The 16,349-nt window shown below is 38.1% G+C and overlaps 1 pseudogene; it reads left to right on the forward strand.

Moving 5' to 3' along the window:
• LOC149140735 (ABC transporter C family member 10-like) overlaps window positions 1-15,472 on the forward strand; it is a 36,090-nt pseudogene extending 20,618 nt beyond the window's left edge.
• The last annotated feature ends 877 nt before the right edge of the window (window positions 15,473-16,349 follow it).

Below are 16,349 nucleotides of genomic sequence, written 5' to 3' on the forward strand. Positions count from 1 at the left end.
GTGCCTATTATAAAAGGTCCCTCCACAATGAGAAATCATGCATGAAGATGAAGATTGATTAAATTGATCATCTTCTTAAGCAAAATAATATCGATGTGTTTGACTATGTAGAAGATTTAATTTGCCAATCCATCTTGAAAGGTTTAGGAACAAAAGGAAAGAAGGATGAAGCTTAATATCTTGTAGTACTTGCTTCTAAGTCCTCATCATGTGTATTTGAGCAAGTGTTTCTCACCATATAAAGATATACCTAAGTGTTTCTCAAGCCCTATGCCAAATAACTCAGTTTGACTTAAAGAACAAGTTAAGTATACCCCAAAATATATAATCAATCTCTAAAATCATGAATAAAGCTATAGTTATTGTTTGAAAAATTGATTACGACTCTAGGTTACATCACTTTTCCAACTTCATTTCCAAATCTCCATTTCAAATACTTCTCTAAAAACCTTCAATATCCCTAATAAAACAAATACAAATTTTAACTTTTAAAATACCCTTATTTTTTAATTTAATTATTTACCTTCTAATAAAATATTCCACAAAACATTCACAAATGAATAAAAAAACCGATGTCCATGTCAACTTTGAAAATAACATTTATATTTTAATTTAATTATTTACCTTCTAATAAAATATTCCACAAAAGAATAAAAAAACCAATATCCATGTCAACCTTGAAAATGGAAATAGATTCCATGCAAGGAAACTAATCAACTTAACCGCAGGTAACTCTCCACAAAGCGCATAAAACTTGCATCCAAGGAAAGTGATAACTTCACCGCAAATAACTCTAAATACAAAGCACATTCCTCTAAAAACCTTTCAACGTTGAAAAGATAAACGAGTTAACGTGCAAAGAGTTTAATCAATTTCTTTCTTAATCACAGCCACCTTAAGAACTAAGTCAGAACTGTTTGCATTGATCACTCTTTATTTGAAATGGAAAGCTCAGAATCACATCAAAAATTTCTAAATTCTACCCTACTAATATTTATTCCAGCATGTTCAAAAAATTCTCTTATGAATCTCCAGGGAGGGATTTCTGTTATGCAATCCTGAAGTCTCTCAACTGTCACAAAACCTAAAAGAAAATTTTGAAATCCAATGTCCAGAAACATCACTAGCGAGCTACTTAGAACATGTTTCTGTGACTTAAGTATTTTATAATGGCATAGTTTATATTATAAATTAAATGATATTTTTCAAAGCATTTTTTTCTTGTTTATTCTAATCAAAATTTGGCAGAGATTTTAAAAACTTGAGTTTAAATTGTTTATTGTGAAAAACGCCTTTTTTGTCTATTAGTGAATAAAAATAGTTGATGTAATTCATTAATTAAAAAGAGTAGGGAATGAGTTATAATAAAAAGTCTAGGGTTATTTTAGTGTTTTTTTTTTTTTAAATCCAAAATGAAATTTTTTGGAGATAGTATTTCATAAATGCATAGTCTAAGTAATAGACAAAATGACATTTTTTGTGACATATTTTTTGGGTTAATTTTAACTAGAATATGAGAGATTTTTTAAAAATTTAAGTTTAAGTTGTTTAATCTATAGAATTTAAGTGCCTCCGAGTTTTTTAGCTGCCTCAATCCATTTATGTATTCAAAAATGTCGTTGAAATTATATCACTAAATTGTAGTGAAAAAATGAAAAATGTCACTAGCGAGCCACTCACAACAATCCAAAGACATAATAAGTATTTTAAAACTAGTACAACCACATTAAAAGTATTAATGTGGTTGATAAAGGCCAAGGCTTCATAAATATAACAAAAAATTCTATTGTAACAAAAAACTATTGCAACACTAAGAATGTCTTAACAGTGCACACATTTACCTGATTAATCATGTATAAAAAGGATATGGATCAACTTTAACTTGAGGAAAAAAAAAGAATTACATATCTTATTATAAAATGGACCATTTTGCTAAATAAAATTTGCTTATATATAAATAAATGTTATAAATAATAATGAGGAACTTATTAAAATTAGAATAATCTTAAATCCCTAGGAAATTGGTGGGCAGAGAGCCACTTGGCATGAATAGTTAATTTAATAAGTAATATAGTTAATAGATAATAAGTATACTTATTTTAAAATAGTTAATAAGTATTTTAAAATAGTTAATAACAAATAGTGGATGTAATTTATTAATTAAAAAGAGTAGGAAATGATATATATTTGAAAATCTTGTGCTTTAGCAAGAGGCTCTCAACCAATTGAGCTAACCTTCAAGGTTAATCTTGTGTTACTTTAGTATTTTTTATTTTTATTTTTAGCCAACCACTTAAAGCATGTTTTTAGAAATTGGAATTTATTGATTAAAAAAAAAGTAGGAAATGAAATGTATTTGAAAATATATTTTTTTCCGGAAATCGAATTTTTTTGAAGATAGAACTATTTCATAAATGCCACTAATGAGCAACTTACAACTTGTTTTGGAGAGTTGATAAGTATTTTATAATTCGGGAATATAAAGCAATAGGTGTAATTTGTTAATTAAAAAGAGTATAAAATGAAATATATTTAGAAATATGATGTTCTTTTAGTAATTTTACTTTCATTTTAAACCAAAACGTTTTTTTTTTTTTTTTTTGGAGATAGAACAATTTCATAAATGTCACTAACCAACTTTTTACAACATGTTGCGGCAGATGTAATAAGTATTTTATAATTACTTAATAAAAAATAGTGGATGAATTTTATTAATTAAAATGAGTAGGTAATGAAACATATTCCAATTTTTTTTATTATTTTAGTATTTTTTATTTTCATTTGTTACTAAAATGAAATTTTTTCGAAATAGAAGTATTTTATACTTGACACTAAACAACCACTTTCAACATGTTTCTGGAGATTTAAAAAGTATTTGTTAGAATTAGTTAGTAGGAAATAGTGGATATAATTTAAGTAAAAAGAGTAGGAAGTGAAATATATTTGAAAATCTTGAATTATTTTAGTATATTTTTTAATTTACATTTTTAACCAAAATTAAAATTTCTCGATATAGAACTATTTCATAAATGCCACTAACTAGCCACTTACAACGTGTTTCTAGAGACTTAATAAGTATTTTTAGGCCGATAGGCCTTCCTATGCATCAACAATTGTCAACACTTTCACTCTCCTCCGTTGGAGCAAGTGAGACACTTTCAACCGTTGATTTGAAGTGTCATAAACCGTTGATTTGAAGTGTCATCTGGCAAGCATGCACTGCACTTTCACTGCTTTTTCCAAATATTGATTAAGTTGTCTTCTTTTCATCTCCGAATTCTAATGTACATTGAACCTGGCCCTGTTATGCAAAAACTCTGATCCCCGCAGGCCCTCAGTCTTACTACAGAGAGTTCTTCTGCATCACTTTCATGATCGCCTTTGCTGTCAACGACGGCAAAACGAGCAGATCGCCCTAGCCTAGGCGGCGCAATTTGCAACGAAGGACAGGATCGCCTAGGCGGCGCAATTTGCAACGAAGGACAGGATCTTTGAGAAAAATTTTAATCTATTAGGTACTGGGGACGGAAACGATACTCCCCTGCTGCTGAAAGGACAGATTGTCTTCAAGTTTTATGCCAGCGGGCGCCGATATTGCCAGGGCTTGTTGGCGACCATGGAGCTTCAGAGCAGACATGATCTGATCTCGACGATGTATCATTCTATAGTGCCTTGTAAGGATGAGGTCAATATTGAGGTTTATATTAATGAGGATGGTATGGATGCTTTAGTATTTGCGCTGGTGTTGTTGGGAAAAGTATCCAATTCGAAATGCCCCTATCCCACTCTAAGGTGTGATAGTACCTTAGCAACAAACAAGGAAAACTATCTGAGTATTCTTCTTTATGAGATGTAAATAGAGAAAGAAGGATGTAACTAACCGGTGTCTTCCGCTAGTTTGTCGATCCAATCACCCTCTCTTTTGTTCGCTTCCCGCTGCCTGCTCTTTCACTGGTCCAGCTTCACCCAGTTCCTGCAAGATCACAAGAGAGGAAAACTACACAAAAGACATGTATTCACATTCATAACTAGTTTAGGATCAGATATAAACTAAATATGCAAATATAACAAAACATCATTGATATACAAGCATATAGGAGAAACTCAAATAGCTTTATTGATATGATAATAAAGTTCAAGAGGAGATACAACCAAGTGAGTCCCGATCCAGCATCTACCTCCCAGCAAAGGAATCCCTTCCTCTCCTCCAACAAAGCATAAATCACCCAATGTACTAATCTCAATCTCAAACCAACAACAATTCTCTGCAAAGTACAAAATTCCAGCCTCCTAAACCTCTGGGTGAGAGATCCATATATAGATGTAAGCAGAGAGGATGAGTCAGCTTATGTTTTGACTTGTGGCTTCTCTCTGTCAGTTCTTGCTTCCACTTGGAGGTTGAGAACCTCTTACTCATCACTAGTCGAATTCATTGAGGCAAGTGTCATTGGAGAAGATTCTGGAAGCTTCCATGGTCTTTCCACCTCGTTGAATGAGCTTGCCATTTGTCATTTCCCGCTCAGCGCACCCTGGTAGTGCTTCCACCTGCGTTGCAATGCACCTAGACAGTGTAGCCTCTGCATTTCAACGCAGGCAGCTAGTGGAGCAGTTTCTGGTGGAGAACTTCTGGGAGAAGCTGTCTTTTGTTGACCTTGTTCCTTTAGGGGTAGGAACAACTCTTTTAGGGACTTTGGATCCCTTGGATTATGGACATTTCATGCTCAATGCTGTAAGGCACAAAAATGTCTATAACAGTTGCCCCCTAAAGTATGAGGTCGTTTATCGAGTGAAATGCTTTATTAGGAGGATCCGAAGTTCTTCCAATGCTGGGAGGGGACCTGTAATAAGATACAATACAATAAATTATTTTTCATACTGCTTTCATGATCTAGCTGAGGCGGGCATTCCCATGCTCATCTTTATAAATTCATTTTTCTGTACATAGAACAGACAATCGTCTGATGGTAGACTGATGATTTTGATGAAATCATCATCCTTTTGGTAGGATGATTATCTGCTGCAATGTTGTACATGTCAATGTCTTTATTTTTCCTGAATATATATCGCAGCCCGGATGGATGAAACTAGATCCAGGGTCTTCAATCTCTTCTGATCTTCACTCTAAGTACAAGTCGATCCATGTGAGAAATGTTCTGAAGTCGAACATGGAAAGACATCGCTTGATTACCAGTCAATGATGTAAACTGTTAACAAGCGCGAGAGGAATCACCGATAATGATAATGACCCTCAAGGTACTACAGTACAATTCACGTGGTGTGAATAAAGGGCTTGGCGTCGAACACCACGCAAAATCTTTCGGTCGAAGGTCATTGATGTATACATGTCGCTGGAAGTGAGAAACTTGCCATTGAGGCATGCAAGCTTCAAAGTACTGAAGGGGGTGTTCCTAGATCAACTTCTTGGATAATGAGCTGATGTCGACAAGAAGCGATCCGTCAAAGGAGGGCCTTAATGTATCCCACATCAGTGACACGGAACAGAGCAAATGATTTTGATGGAGGTGAAAAATATCTGATGATATATGGTTCAGGGTGGCGGTCATGAAAGGATGAAGGATAATGTATGGTAGTGGATGGGACATGGTTGACTTCTCTGGATGACTTCTCTTGAACATATCGACGACACTTGTGTGATGGATCAATAGCATTTACCCCAAAGGTGGATGGTATGGCGAGACCATGGCGATGTGACCGGTGAATGAAACAACCCAACCCGACTCAGGCACGGAGTGGAAGTGTCATGTTCAAGAGCGACTTGCTACCAATAAAAGTTCTTTGAGTTTCTTCCCAATTTTCCCCAGTCATTTCTGACCAGTACCTCTTTATTTTTGTCAAGCTTGAGGAGGATAACATATGCTTGTTCTATAATTTGCCCTTCGGGCAAACCCATCGCTATGTTTTAACGAGCCTAGCGATAATGAAACTCGTTCTCGTCTAAAGACAAGTTTGTCGCTATTAATGTTTTTTAACGAGTCTAACGACAAAGATAACTCGGTCCTTTTCATTTTTAGAGAGTCTGAAAAGGTATGTAAAGATAACTTCGGGAGTCCTTTTTCGTCATCTAATCCCTTAAGTCCGAAAAAGTATAAAACAATACAGAAGGGATGAGTTTTCGATAGTTTTAACGAGCCGAACAAAACAAGCGCTCGATCTTTTTGTGCAATAATCCCTCAGGTCCAAAAAGATTAAAATTTAGAGGAGGGATAGCACTTCCGATTGCTTTAACGAGCTGGAAGGCCAAAACTCAGCAATCTTTTCATATTTTACGAGTCAGATGAAAAGAGCTTAAAGAAGACTTGTCTTTTGAGGAACGAGTGATGAAACGGGTTAGCAGCTGATTCCAGGTAAGGGTTGGAATTTCCCAATCACGGCAGTGTCACAAGGATGGCTAGTGAAATCACTCTTTGCAGTTGTTCCTCAAAATGGGTAAACAATCAAATGGAGGTGAATGATCGGCCAATGGAAAAGTGGAGGTGACAGTGCAAACACGACCAAGGCTTTAATGGCTGATAAATTTACATTCGCAGTGGTTATTTACCGGAGGATAGTTCATTTTTTAACGAGCTTAAATGAAAATTGAAACACTTGCTCGATCTTATGTTTATTTTTTAATGAGCATGAACTATGTGTTAAAACTGCTCAATCTTATGTTTAGTTTTTAACGAGCATGAACTATGTGCTAAAACTGCTCGATTCCAGTCATAAGATAAGAATGTCTCATTTAAGATGCCATTTTTTATGGAGCTTGTGCCTTACAAAGCTTTGCTCCGGAATCCTTTCTTTATGCAAGTTTGGAAACGACTAATCCTATGCGTTTAAAGGGTTAGAGGTCCTAAAAATTTAAAAAATAAATAGCCACCCCTTGCTTGCACTCCAAAAGGTTTGCATGCCCCCAGGTATAAAATACAATTTCAAGGTTACCCCTCAATTTGCAGATAAAACACTTGTTCTACCAGGAAAGGCCTACCTCTTTCAGGTTACCCAAAGATTGTCGCATTTGCGCGGCAAACAAAACACTTCTTCGGCAATGTCTACCGAGATAAACAAAGGTGAATGACGACGCCCGCCGATTCACATAACTTTGACAAAAGAATCTTATTCTAGAACAACCCCTCTTCCAATCACGGACGGGGTATGGACTAGTCATATTCTCCCGCGGAAACCTACCCTATACCCAAAGTTTTCCTGTCGAAGCAGACCAGGACGCATGCCCCCTGGGTTCCAGTCATATCCTTCCAAATCACTCGCGCTCATCGGGAGGACGAACCGTGGGTTGAGACATTTCTTGCATGAAGAGACCATTTAGGGATGGTATATGACTATTTGCGATGCGTGATCCGGGAAATGAAAGCTGGTCCACGAGCTTGACCACTCTTCCTTCGTGCGGAAAACACATTACTCTAAAGAGTGAGGAGACGATGGCTCCCATGCAATATATATAGTCTCGTCCAAGGAGTAGGTTATAATCCAAGGGTCCTTGAACGAACATCACGTTCGTTTGAACAGTCTTCCCTTTCAATGTGATAGGCACATTGGGGAGGATCCCTAAAGGTCGACTGGTTCCTTTATCGAAACCTGTCAGATTTCTCATTTCAGGCAAAAGCGTTGGTGAACCAAGCGCTTTCCAAGCAATAGAGGAAAGGATACTCACAGATGCCCCCTCATCAATGATAGTGCCAGCCATTACCATTCTATATATTTGAACGATAATTCAGAATGGTATGCTTGCTGGCAACCAGGGTCTGCCTAGTTGGTTCCAGTCGAAGGATACAACTAGGTTGCTTGGTGGTGGGACCGAATAGACGGCCGGATATCGCTCTGACGAACTTCCTTCCTGCGATAAGGGAATGGGTGCATTGCCCCCGTGTTCGTCGGAGTCTGTGTTGATGAAAAGAATCTGGATGGTGTCATCCTTATCTTCTTCAGTGACTGTATCATTCGAAGATAAATCCTCTGAAGGCAAGACCGGGTCAACTGTCGCCTCGACCTTTTGACTTTCGTCTGGTATGGATTCAGTCGGTTTATCCTCAATGATAGACGCTTCAGCTGACCACTTGAGCGGGCCAGCTAGTTTCTCAACTAACGAAGGACTTGGCAAGAGTTTTTGATATCCAGGAGGAAGTCGTAATGGCGAAACCGGACGATCTTCCAAGACTCTTTTAGCCTCGTCTAAGAAGGGACAACGGTGGAGGGCATGGTTGCCTTCGCACAGTCTACAGGGAGGTCTAGCCCTCCCTTTCTGTCCTGGAACTTCACTTTCGCTAGTTGACGGTGTACTTTCAACATGGCTATCAGAGGTTGACGACACCAGATTGTGCAAACGGGGAGACCAGTCCCTTAGTATCCGAGGGATGCAAGGACAATCTCTGTGAAAGTGGTCTCCCTTGTATGACACATGGCGATTTAGGCCTGGTCAGTGCTGTGTGTGGATTTTCATCAGACGACACTTGTTTTCCCTTATTTTCCTTTGGCTCCTTCTTATTTTTCTCTTTCTTCTTCTTTTCCTTCTTCTCCTTAGGAACTTGGTTTTTAACTTTACCAGTCCCGTCATGTGAAGAGGAAGGAAGAGAGGAAGAATTGTAGGAAGTAGAAGGTTTGTGGGAAATTCTGGACTCGTCTAATTGCTGATTCGATTGTTCAGGAATAGTGGTGTTATGAACGACATTGGTTGAGAAGAGCCAGACTGGCAGGCCAATTGTCAGTCCTGGAAGCGACAATGTGGCCATATGGGGCGCACCAACATCTCCCCAAGAGGAGAAGGGACTAGGATTTCCACCAAGGGGAATTCCTTGGTTGGTGGGCTCCATTTTCTCAACCTAAAGATCAACGCAGGAAAAAGGGGTGATTGTTCCGTTTAAAATAAATTTTAACGACGCTTAGACACAACTTGCTTTTTCAATTTTAAAGAGTCGAGAAAAAGCTAAAGATGACTCTAGTCTCCTTCGATGTTTTAACGAGCCCGAAGTGACAAATGCTCGGATGGACTTTTTCCGTTATAGAGTCTGAAAAAGGCCAAAAGGAACTACTCTGGAGTTCTAGGTAGAGGGTGTGCCAAACTTTTCGCAAAACCGCAGAATACTTTTTAGGGTATGGGAGGTCAATCTTCCCGAATGTTGTGTTCAGTGCATTGCGATCAGTAGGGCGGCCGACACGGCTTCCTATGGATAAAGGTTTTATTCCTATAGGGGTCTCCCAATATATACTCGATGGTACGTGGGAGCACAATCCGTACTGGCACTTATCGTCTCTCAGGAGGAATCACCCAACCATCAGTGAGGCGACCAGTGACCAGGTTTTACGACGCCGGAACACGTCTCTAGCCTAGACCTCTATGTTGTGCGTTATGTTACAAAGCGTTGTTAAGTTCATTCAATTTATTTTAGGTTGATCTTTCTTAGAAGTTTGCCTTTTTGGATCACCACGAGATGTATGATACAATTCCTAAATGCAGTCTAAAGATGATAAGCAAGCTTTTATATCTTTTCAATAATGAAAATCCTAGCTACAAGGGGAAAAGAAAGACACCATCTTTTCTCAAAGAGCATAGAGCACACAGTAATGCACTTTTCCCTAAATCAACATACAAACTGTCAAAATGCAAATGCACATATGCATGTATTTGTTTTCACTTTCTTAATATTGATGCCTAAACAGAAAGATGTTGTACAAATTTGAATTCGATTTCAAGTAAAAAACACAAACAAGTTCCTTTTTCGAAATCAAAGAGACGATTACGACACTTTATGATTTACTTGTTTCGACACTTGAAATGCATAAATTCAAACCAAAAGACAAAAGTAGAAGCGTAATCAACTGTGAACAGCAACAAACTCACTCCTAAGATCAAAACGACACTTACGACAGGTCTAGATCTAAGGGCGACAGTATGACTAGTTTACTTTTGTAATGGGAAACTGCAGATGATGTAACAAATACACAAGGAACAAATAAAGTTTCTTTATACAACTGAGGCGGAACTAAGGCAAATAAAAGGGGTTTTAGATAGGTACACTGACTGATAACAGGCTGCAAAAAACAGAGATAAAACTGAGCAAAAGGAAGCAGGGAACCACAACTGCACAAGGCAAAAACTGATCAGCGCACCCTCAGCACAGAGAAACTGAATTTCAGCGCAGGTAGCCTTCACGAGACCTGCGTTGAAATGCAGAACCTCTTCACAGAGTCTGCGCTGAAGCAGAAACGAGAGTTGTTTCTGGGTTCTGGGTCACGGTTTGCAATTTAATCTAGAGTTTTTGGCCGGATAAAAGCTATCAATTAGGTACAATTAGAAGGATGATTTAAAGGAGGACTAAGATCTATCACAAAGGGTTGTTAGAGCACTTGTGGATCAGTTGTTCAGATCATAAACAGGCCCAGCGAGTGGACTAGAGTAGCAGATCTCTACTTTGCATTTGTAAATAGCAAATGCAATTCGATTCGGCACTCTTGAGTTTATGAAATGAATAGCAATAGAAACACAAATAAACTAACAAGATACTTTCCCCAGCGGAGTCGCCAATATGTTGTTGGGAAAAGTATCCAATTCGGAATGCCCCTATCCCACTCTAAGGTGTGATAGTGCCTCAGCAAAAAACAAGGAAAACTATCTGAGTATTCTTCTTTTTGAGATGTAAATAGAGAAAGAAGGATGTAACTAACCGGTGTCTTCCGCTAGTTTGTCGATCCAATCACTCTCTCTTTTGTTCGCTTCCCGCTCCCTGCTCTTTCACTGGTCCAGCTTCACCCAGTTCCTGCAAGATCACAAGAGAGGAAAACTACACAAAAGACATGTATTCACATTCATAACTAGTTTAGGATCAGATATAAACTAAATATGCAAATATAACAAAACATCATTGATATACAAGCATATAGGAGAAACTCAAATAGCTTTATTGATATGATAATAAAGTTCAAGAGGAGATACAACCAAGTGAGTCCCGATCCAGCATCTACCTCCCAGCAAAGGAATCCCTTCCTCTCCTCCAACAAAGCATAAATCACCCAATGTACTAATCTCAATCTCAAACCAACAACAATTCTCTGCAAAGTACAAAATTCCAGCCTCCTGAACCTCTGGGTGAGAGATCCATATATAGATGTAAGCAGAGAGGATGAGTCAGCTTATGTTTTCACTTGTGGCTTCTTTCTATCAGTTCTTTCTTCCACTTGGAGGTTGAGAACCTCTTACTCATCACTAGTCGAATTCATTGAGGCAAGTGTCATTGGAGAAGATTCTGGAAGCTTCCATGGTCTTTCCACCTCGTTGAATGAGCTTGCCATTTGTCATTTCCCGCTCAGCGCACCCTGGTAGTGCTTCCACCTGCGTTGCAATGCACCTAGCCAGTGTAGCCTCTGCATTTCAGCGCAGGCAGCTAGTGGAGCCTCTGAATTGATCCTGATTTGACTAGTTTTGGGCAGTTTCTGGTGGAGAACTTCTGGGAGAAGCTGTCTTTTGTTGACCTTGTTCCTTTAGGGGTAGGAACAACTCTTTTAGGGACTTTGGATCCCTTTGATTATGGAAATTTCATGCTCAATGCTGTAAGGCACAAAAATGTCTATAATAGCTGGCCAGGAAGAAGGCTGCCAAGAGTATGCACAAGGATACCAGGGATCTTCAACAGTATGCCAGCTTGCTTACGCTGCCTTCGAATCGGAAGTGGCTCAGTGAGGAGCTCGTTGGAATTGTCGAGTTTAACCTAATATTATCAACCATTTAAATTGGTGTATATTTTTCTCATTGTACTCAGCCCTGCGTCTGCAATTGCAAGTCTGTGGCACCCTCGCATATGTTTCTCAGACTGCATGGATTCAAACAGGAACGGTACGAGACAACATATTATTCGGACGCCACAAGGAGGAGCAGAAATATCAGGAGGTTATCTTAAAGTCTTCACTGTACAAATATCTCCTGAATTTTTCCTTTGGTGATCTGACTGAAATAGGAGAAAGAGTTGTCAATCTCAGTGGTGGCCAGAAACAGCGGATACAGCTTGCCCATGCTTTATATCAAGATTCTGGTATTTATCTTTTGGATGATCTTTCAGTGCTGTTGATGCTCATACTGCTACTAGCTTGTTTAAGGTTAATATGGTCATTTCCTTTTGATATAAAAGGTTTTGAAATTATTATGTAGCTGGTGCTAATTTTGTGCGTTGCAGCTTTCTATAGCAATGCTTTTCATTTTTCTTAGCTTCCTAATAGACATATTTTGATGTGTAGGAATATATAACGGGAGCACTGTCAAAAAAGACAGTAATTCTTGTAACACACCAAGTTGATTTTCTCCCGGCATTTGATGCTATTATGGCTAGTAAACAGTTATCCTAGTCATGTGGAAGCTGTTTGCTTGCTTGGAAACATCCTTTTGGCAAAGTTTTCTGATGGATGGCACATTAAAATATTTTCTGCAACTTTGACATATAATTTAATGCTAATAGTTTTGACCTCTTTTTTTAATTTCTACACTGAAGTATCTCTCTTTTGCAGCTGATGTTGGACGGTGAGATTCATCAAGCCAGGCAATATCAGGAACTGTTATTCTCAAGTGAGGCATTTAGGGACCTTGTGAATGCAAACAAGAACACTGTTGGTTCCAATGAACCAGCAGCGACAAAGCCATCCACAAAAGATGAACCTGTCAAGGAAAAGAGAGATATTCAAAGCGGCAAGTCACAGACAGAAAAATTGATTTCAAATATAGCTTCTAACGGGGATCAGCTAGTTAAAAGGGAAGAGAAGGAAGTTGGGGACACCGGTCTGAAGCCATACATTGACTATTGAAACAGAATGAAGGTTTCTTATATTGTGTATGTGCTGGTCTTGGTCATCTTATATACTTGATTGGGCAGATTTTAGGAAATACTTGGATGGCTGCTAAGTTGCAAAGTCCTCAAATCGGTGTATTAAGGTTAATAATAGTGTACTCAGCCATTCGGTTCACATCTATATTTTTCCTATTCCTTCGGTCACTTTTCACCGTTCTTTTGGGGCTTAATGCATCAACATCCTTCTTTTCTGAGCTTCTGACTTCTTTATTCCGAGCACCGATGGAATTCTTTGATGCAACTCCATTGGGAAGAGTTCTCAGCAGAGTAAACGTAATTACGATAGGCTTCATTCTTTACGTAATTAAGTCTTTGACAAAAAGTGAAATTTAACATACACGAGGGTAGAAAGCTACTGACATTTATCTTGTCGACCTCCTTTTCCAGGTTTCTTCAGATTTTGCATTCTTGACGTAGACATTCCTTTCAGCTTTGTCATGTGCATGTCATCTACCATGATTGCTTACAGCAGTCTTGGAGTTGTGGCTGTTGTGACATGGCAAGTTTTGTTTGCAGCCATTCCATTGATTTATTTGGCCTTTCGACTCCAGGTAAATCGCTAATTCACACAAGTTTCTTGAGAAGAGTATTTACTTGACTGCCAATATTGTGCGAGAAATTATAACTGATTTTTTGTTTGTTCAATTTAATCAGAAACACTATTTTTCTTCTGCTAAAGAATCGATGAGACTGAATGGTACAACGAAATCACCTATTGCAAATCATTTTGGCGAGTCCATAGCAGGAACAATGACCATTAGGGCTTTCAGGGTTGAGGATCAGTTCTTCAAGAAGAACTTAGACCTTATTGACAAAAATTCGAGCCCCTTTTTCTAGGGTTTCTCAGCAAATGAATGGTTGATCCAGCATCTAGAGATGTTAAATGCAACTGTTAATTGCTCCTCTGCTCTTGCTATGGTTCTACTCCCAAAGGGCAGCTTCAATCCTGGTATGAAGTTGAACAATGAAACTAAATGTCAACTGTGGGAGATTTCTGCTGTTACTGGACACTTTTATATATAAGTTAATCATGCCTAACAAATTGAACTGGTGCAGGTTTCGTTGGGATGGCCCTATCTTATGGTTTATCATTGAACATATCGTTGTTTAAAAGTATTCAAAACCAATGTACACTTGCAAACTACATTGTTTCTGTAGAACGCATCAAACAGTATATGCACATTCCTAGTGAGGCACCAGTCGTTATAGAAGATCACATACCACCATATAATTGGCCTTCGCATGGGAAGGTGGAGTTACCTGACTTGAAGGTATCTGAGTTGTGTTTTCTAAAAAGATGACTGTTCAAATTATAAATTTGAATGGTTAATGATGTTTTCAATCAAATATATTTGATACGTGTGCAGATTAGATATAGATCCAATAGTCCCATTGTTTTACGGCGCATTACATGTGCATTTGAAGGAGGGCAAAAGATTGGGATTGTTGGTCGAACGGGAAGTGGGAAACCACTCTCATTAGTGCTATTTTTCGATTAGTTGAACCTGCAGGGGGTAGAATCCATAGATGGTTTGGATATTACCTCTATTAGGCTTCATGATTTGCGGTCACGCCTTGGGATTATTCCTCCAACTCTTTTTCATGGAACTATTCGCTTCAACCTAGATCCATTATCTGAGCACTCAGAGTTAACAATTTGGGAAGTATGTAAATTCTATTCAACATAATCTCTAACTGAGTTTATCATATGTAGAATGAAAAAATAAATAATGCCATGAATTTATTTTCTGCTTTGATTAAGGTTCTAAACAAGTGTCAACTTGGAGACATTGTAAGAGGGAAGGTGGATGGCTTAGATGCACCTGGTTATTTTTGTAGTAAATATATATTTTTGAATGCAATAAAATTCTTTGACATGGACATGAATTTGGCTGTTAGATTTGGAAGTTTTTTGTGGCTCTAAAAGATCAATAAAATGCAGTGGGGAGTGATGGAGAGAATTGGAGTGTTGGGCAAAGACAATTGTTTTGTTTGGGACGTGCATTGCTAAGGAAAAGTCGAATCCTTGTTCTAGATGAAGCAACAACATCAATAGACGATGCTACATATGCCATTCTCCAAACAATAATTAGAAAGGAATTTGCAGGTTGCACTGTAATTACTGTTGCACACAGGATACCGACTGTTATAGACAGTGACATGGTTGTTGCCATCAGTGATGGTAAGGCCCTATCATTCTATCTTATCTTTGTGTTGTATGCATGGATTGGTTTCATCTGAATTTGTTGTACTCGAGGAAATGGACGGTACTGTACTGAAAGTAGATCTATTCACCTGTATCTAATTTGAACTATTATGATCTTGAATTCATGCAGGTGAGATGGTGGAGTGTGATCATCCATTGAAACTGATGGAGAGAGAAGGATCGTTATTCAGGAGGCTGGTGACAGAGTATTGGTCCCACACATCAAATGCTCTTCTTCATGCAACAACCAATAATGAATAACCTTTCGATCTCTCCTCCTAGACCATAAGATCTTCGCTCGATGCTTTAATCCTTAGATGATGGGCTAATTGTACCATTAGTGACCTTACGTTGATGGTCGCTAAATTGATGTATTTTCTTGTCAGATAAGATCTCATTGTAACCTGCATTTTTTATGCACGAGCAGAAGTCTTCTTCTCTTTGTGATATTTTGATTTAGGGAATCTGGTTAGTTAGGAAGTTATGCTACGGTGTCCTTAAGGGACAAATGTAGCAAATTTGTTAGGATTAGGTGGAAATGGCTTCTAGAAATAGGGACAAATGTAATTAGGGGAGACGGCCAAGATAATGGAAATTAGGGCAAATAGAGAGGTAGGAGGGCTTCTGAGTTTGTAGAAATTATGTGTATGTTTGTCTGTACTAATGCAATTGCTGGCTTGAATGTAGCTCGTATTATCAACGAACCCACAGCTGCAGCAATAGCTTATGGCTTGGACAAGAAGGGTGGAGAGAAAAATATTGTTGTTTCTGATCTTGGCGGTGGCACGTTTGATGTCATTGTTCTGACTATTGACAACAGAGTTTTTGAGGGTTTGGCTACAAACGGTGATACCCATCTTTGAGGTAATCTGTCTGAACTCTGTCTGGCAGTTTTACATTACGAATTTGAATTTGAATACGTGCACTGTGGTTATCATTGACTTTTTTGGTTGGCTTTCGAGCTTTGAACTTACCGGGATGTACACTAATATGCAGGTGAGGACTTTGACCAAAGGATAATGGAATATTTCATCAAATTGATCAAGAAAAAACACGGAAAGGATATTAGTAAGGATAGCAGAAATAAAATAAGACATTCAATGTGTTCCTTGTAATATAGATATAACAAAACATCTAAAGAAAAGTAATTGCATGATGATCCAGTCCAAGAAAACAAGGTTTTACACAAACCAATTAACTCTTCTAGAAATATTCAACAATTCCAATTTAATAATTCTATCGGCCTCTCTTTGTACCTTTTGGGACAATTGCTAGTATATTTAGTTAATAACAAA

This window comes from Pinus tabuliformis, chromosome X (assembly GCF_031772625.1).
Source record: "Pinus tabuliformis cultivar Carrire ecotype Pingquan chromosome X, CPIR1, whole genome shotgun sequence".
Classification (NCBI taxonomy): domain Eukaryota; kingdom Viridiplantae; phylum Streptophyta; class Pinopsida; order Pinales; family Pinaceae; genus Pinus; species Pinus tabuliformis.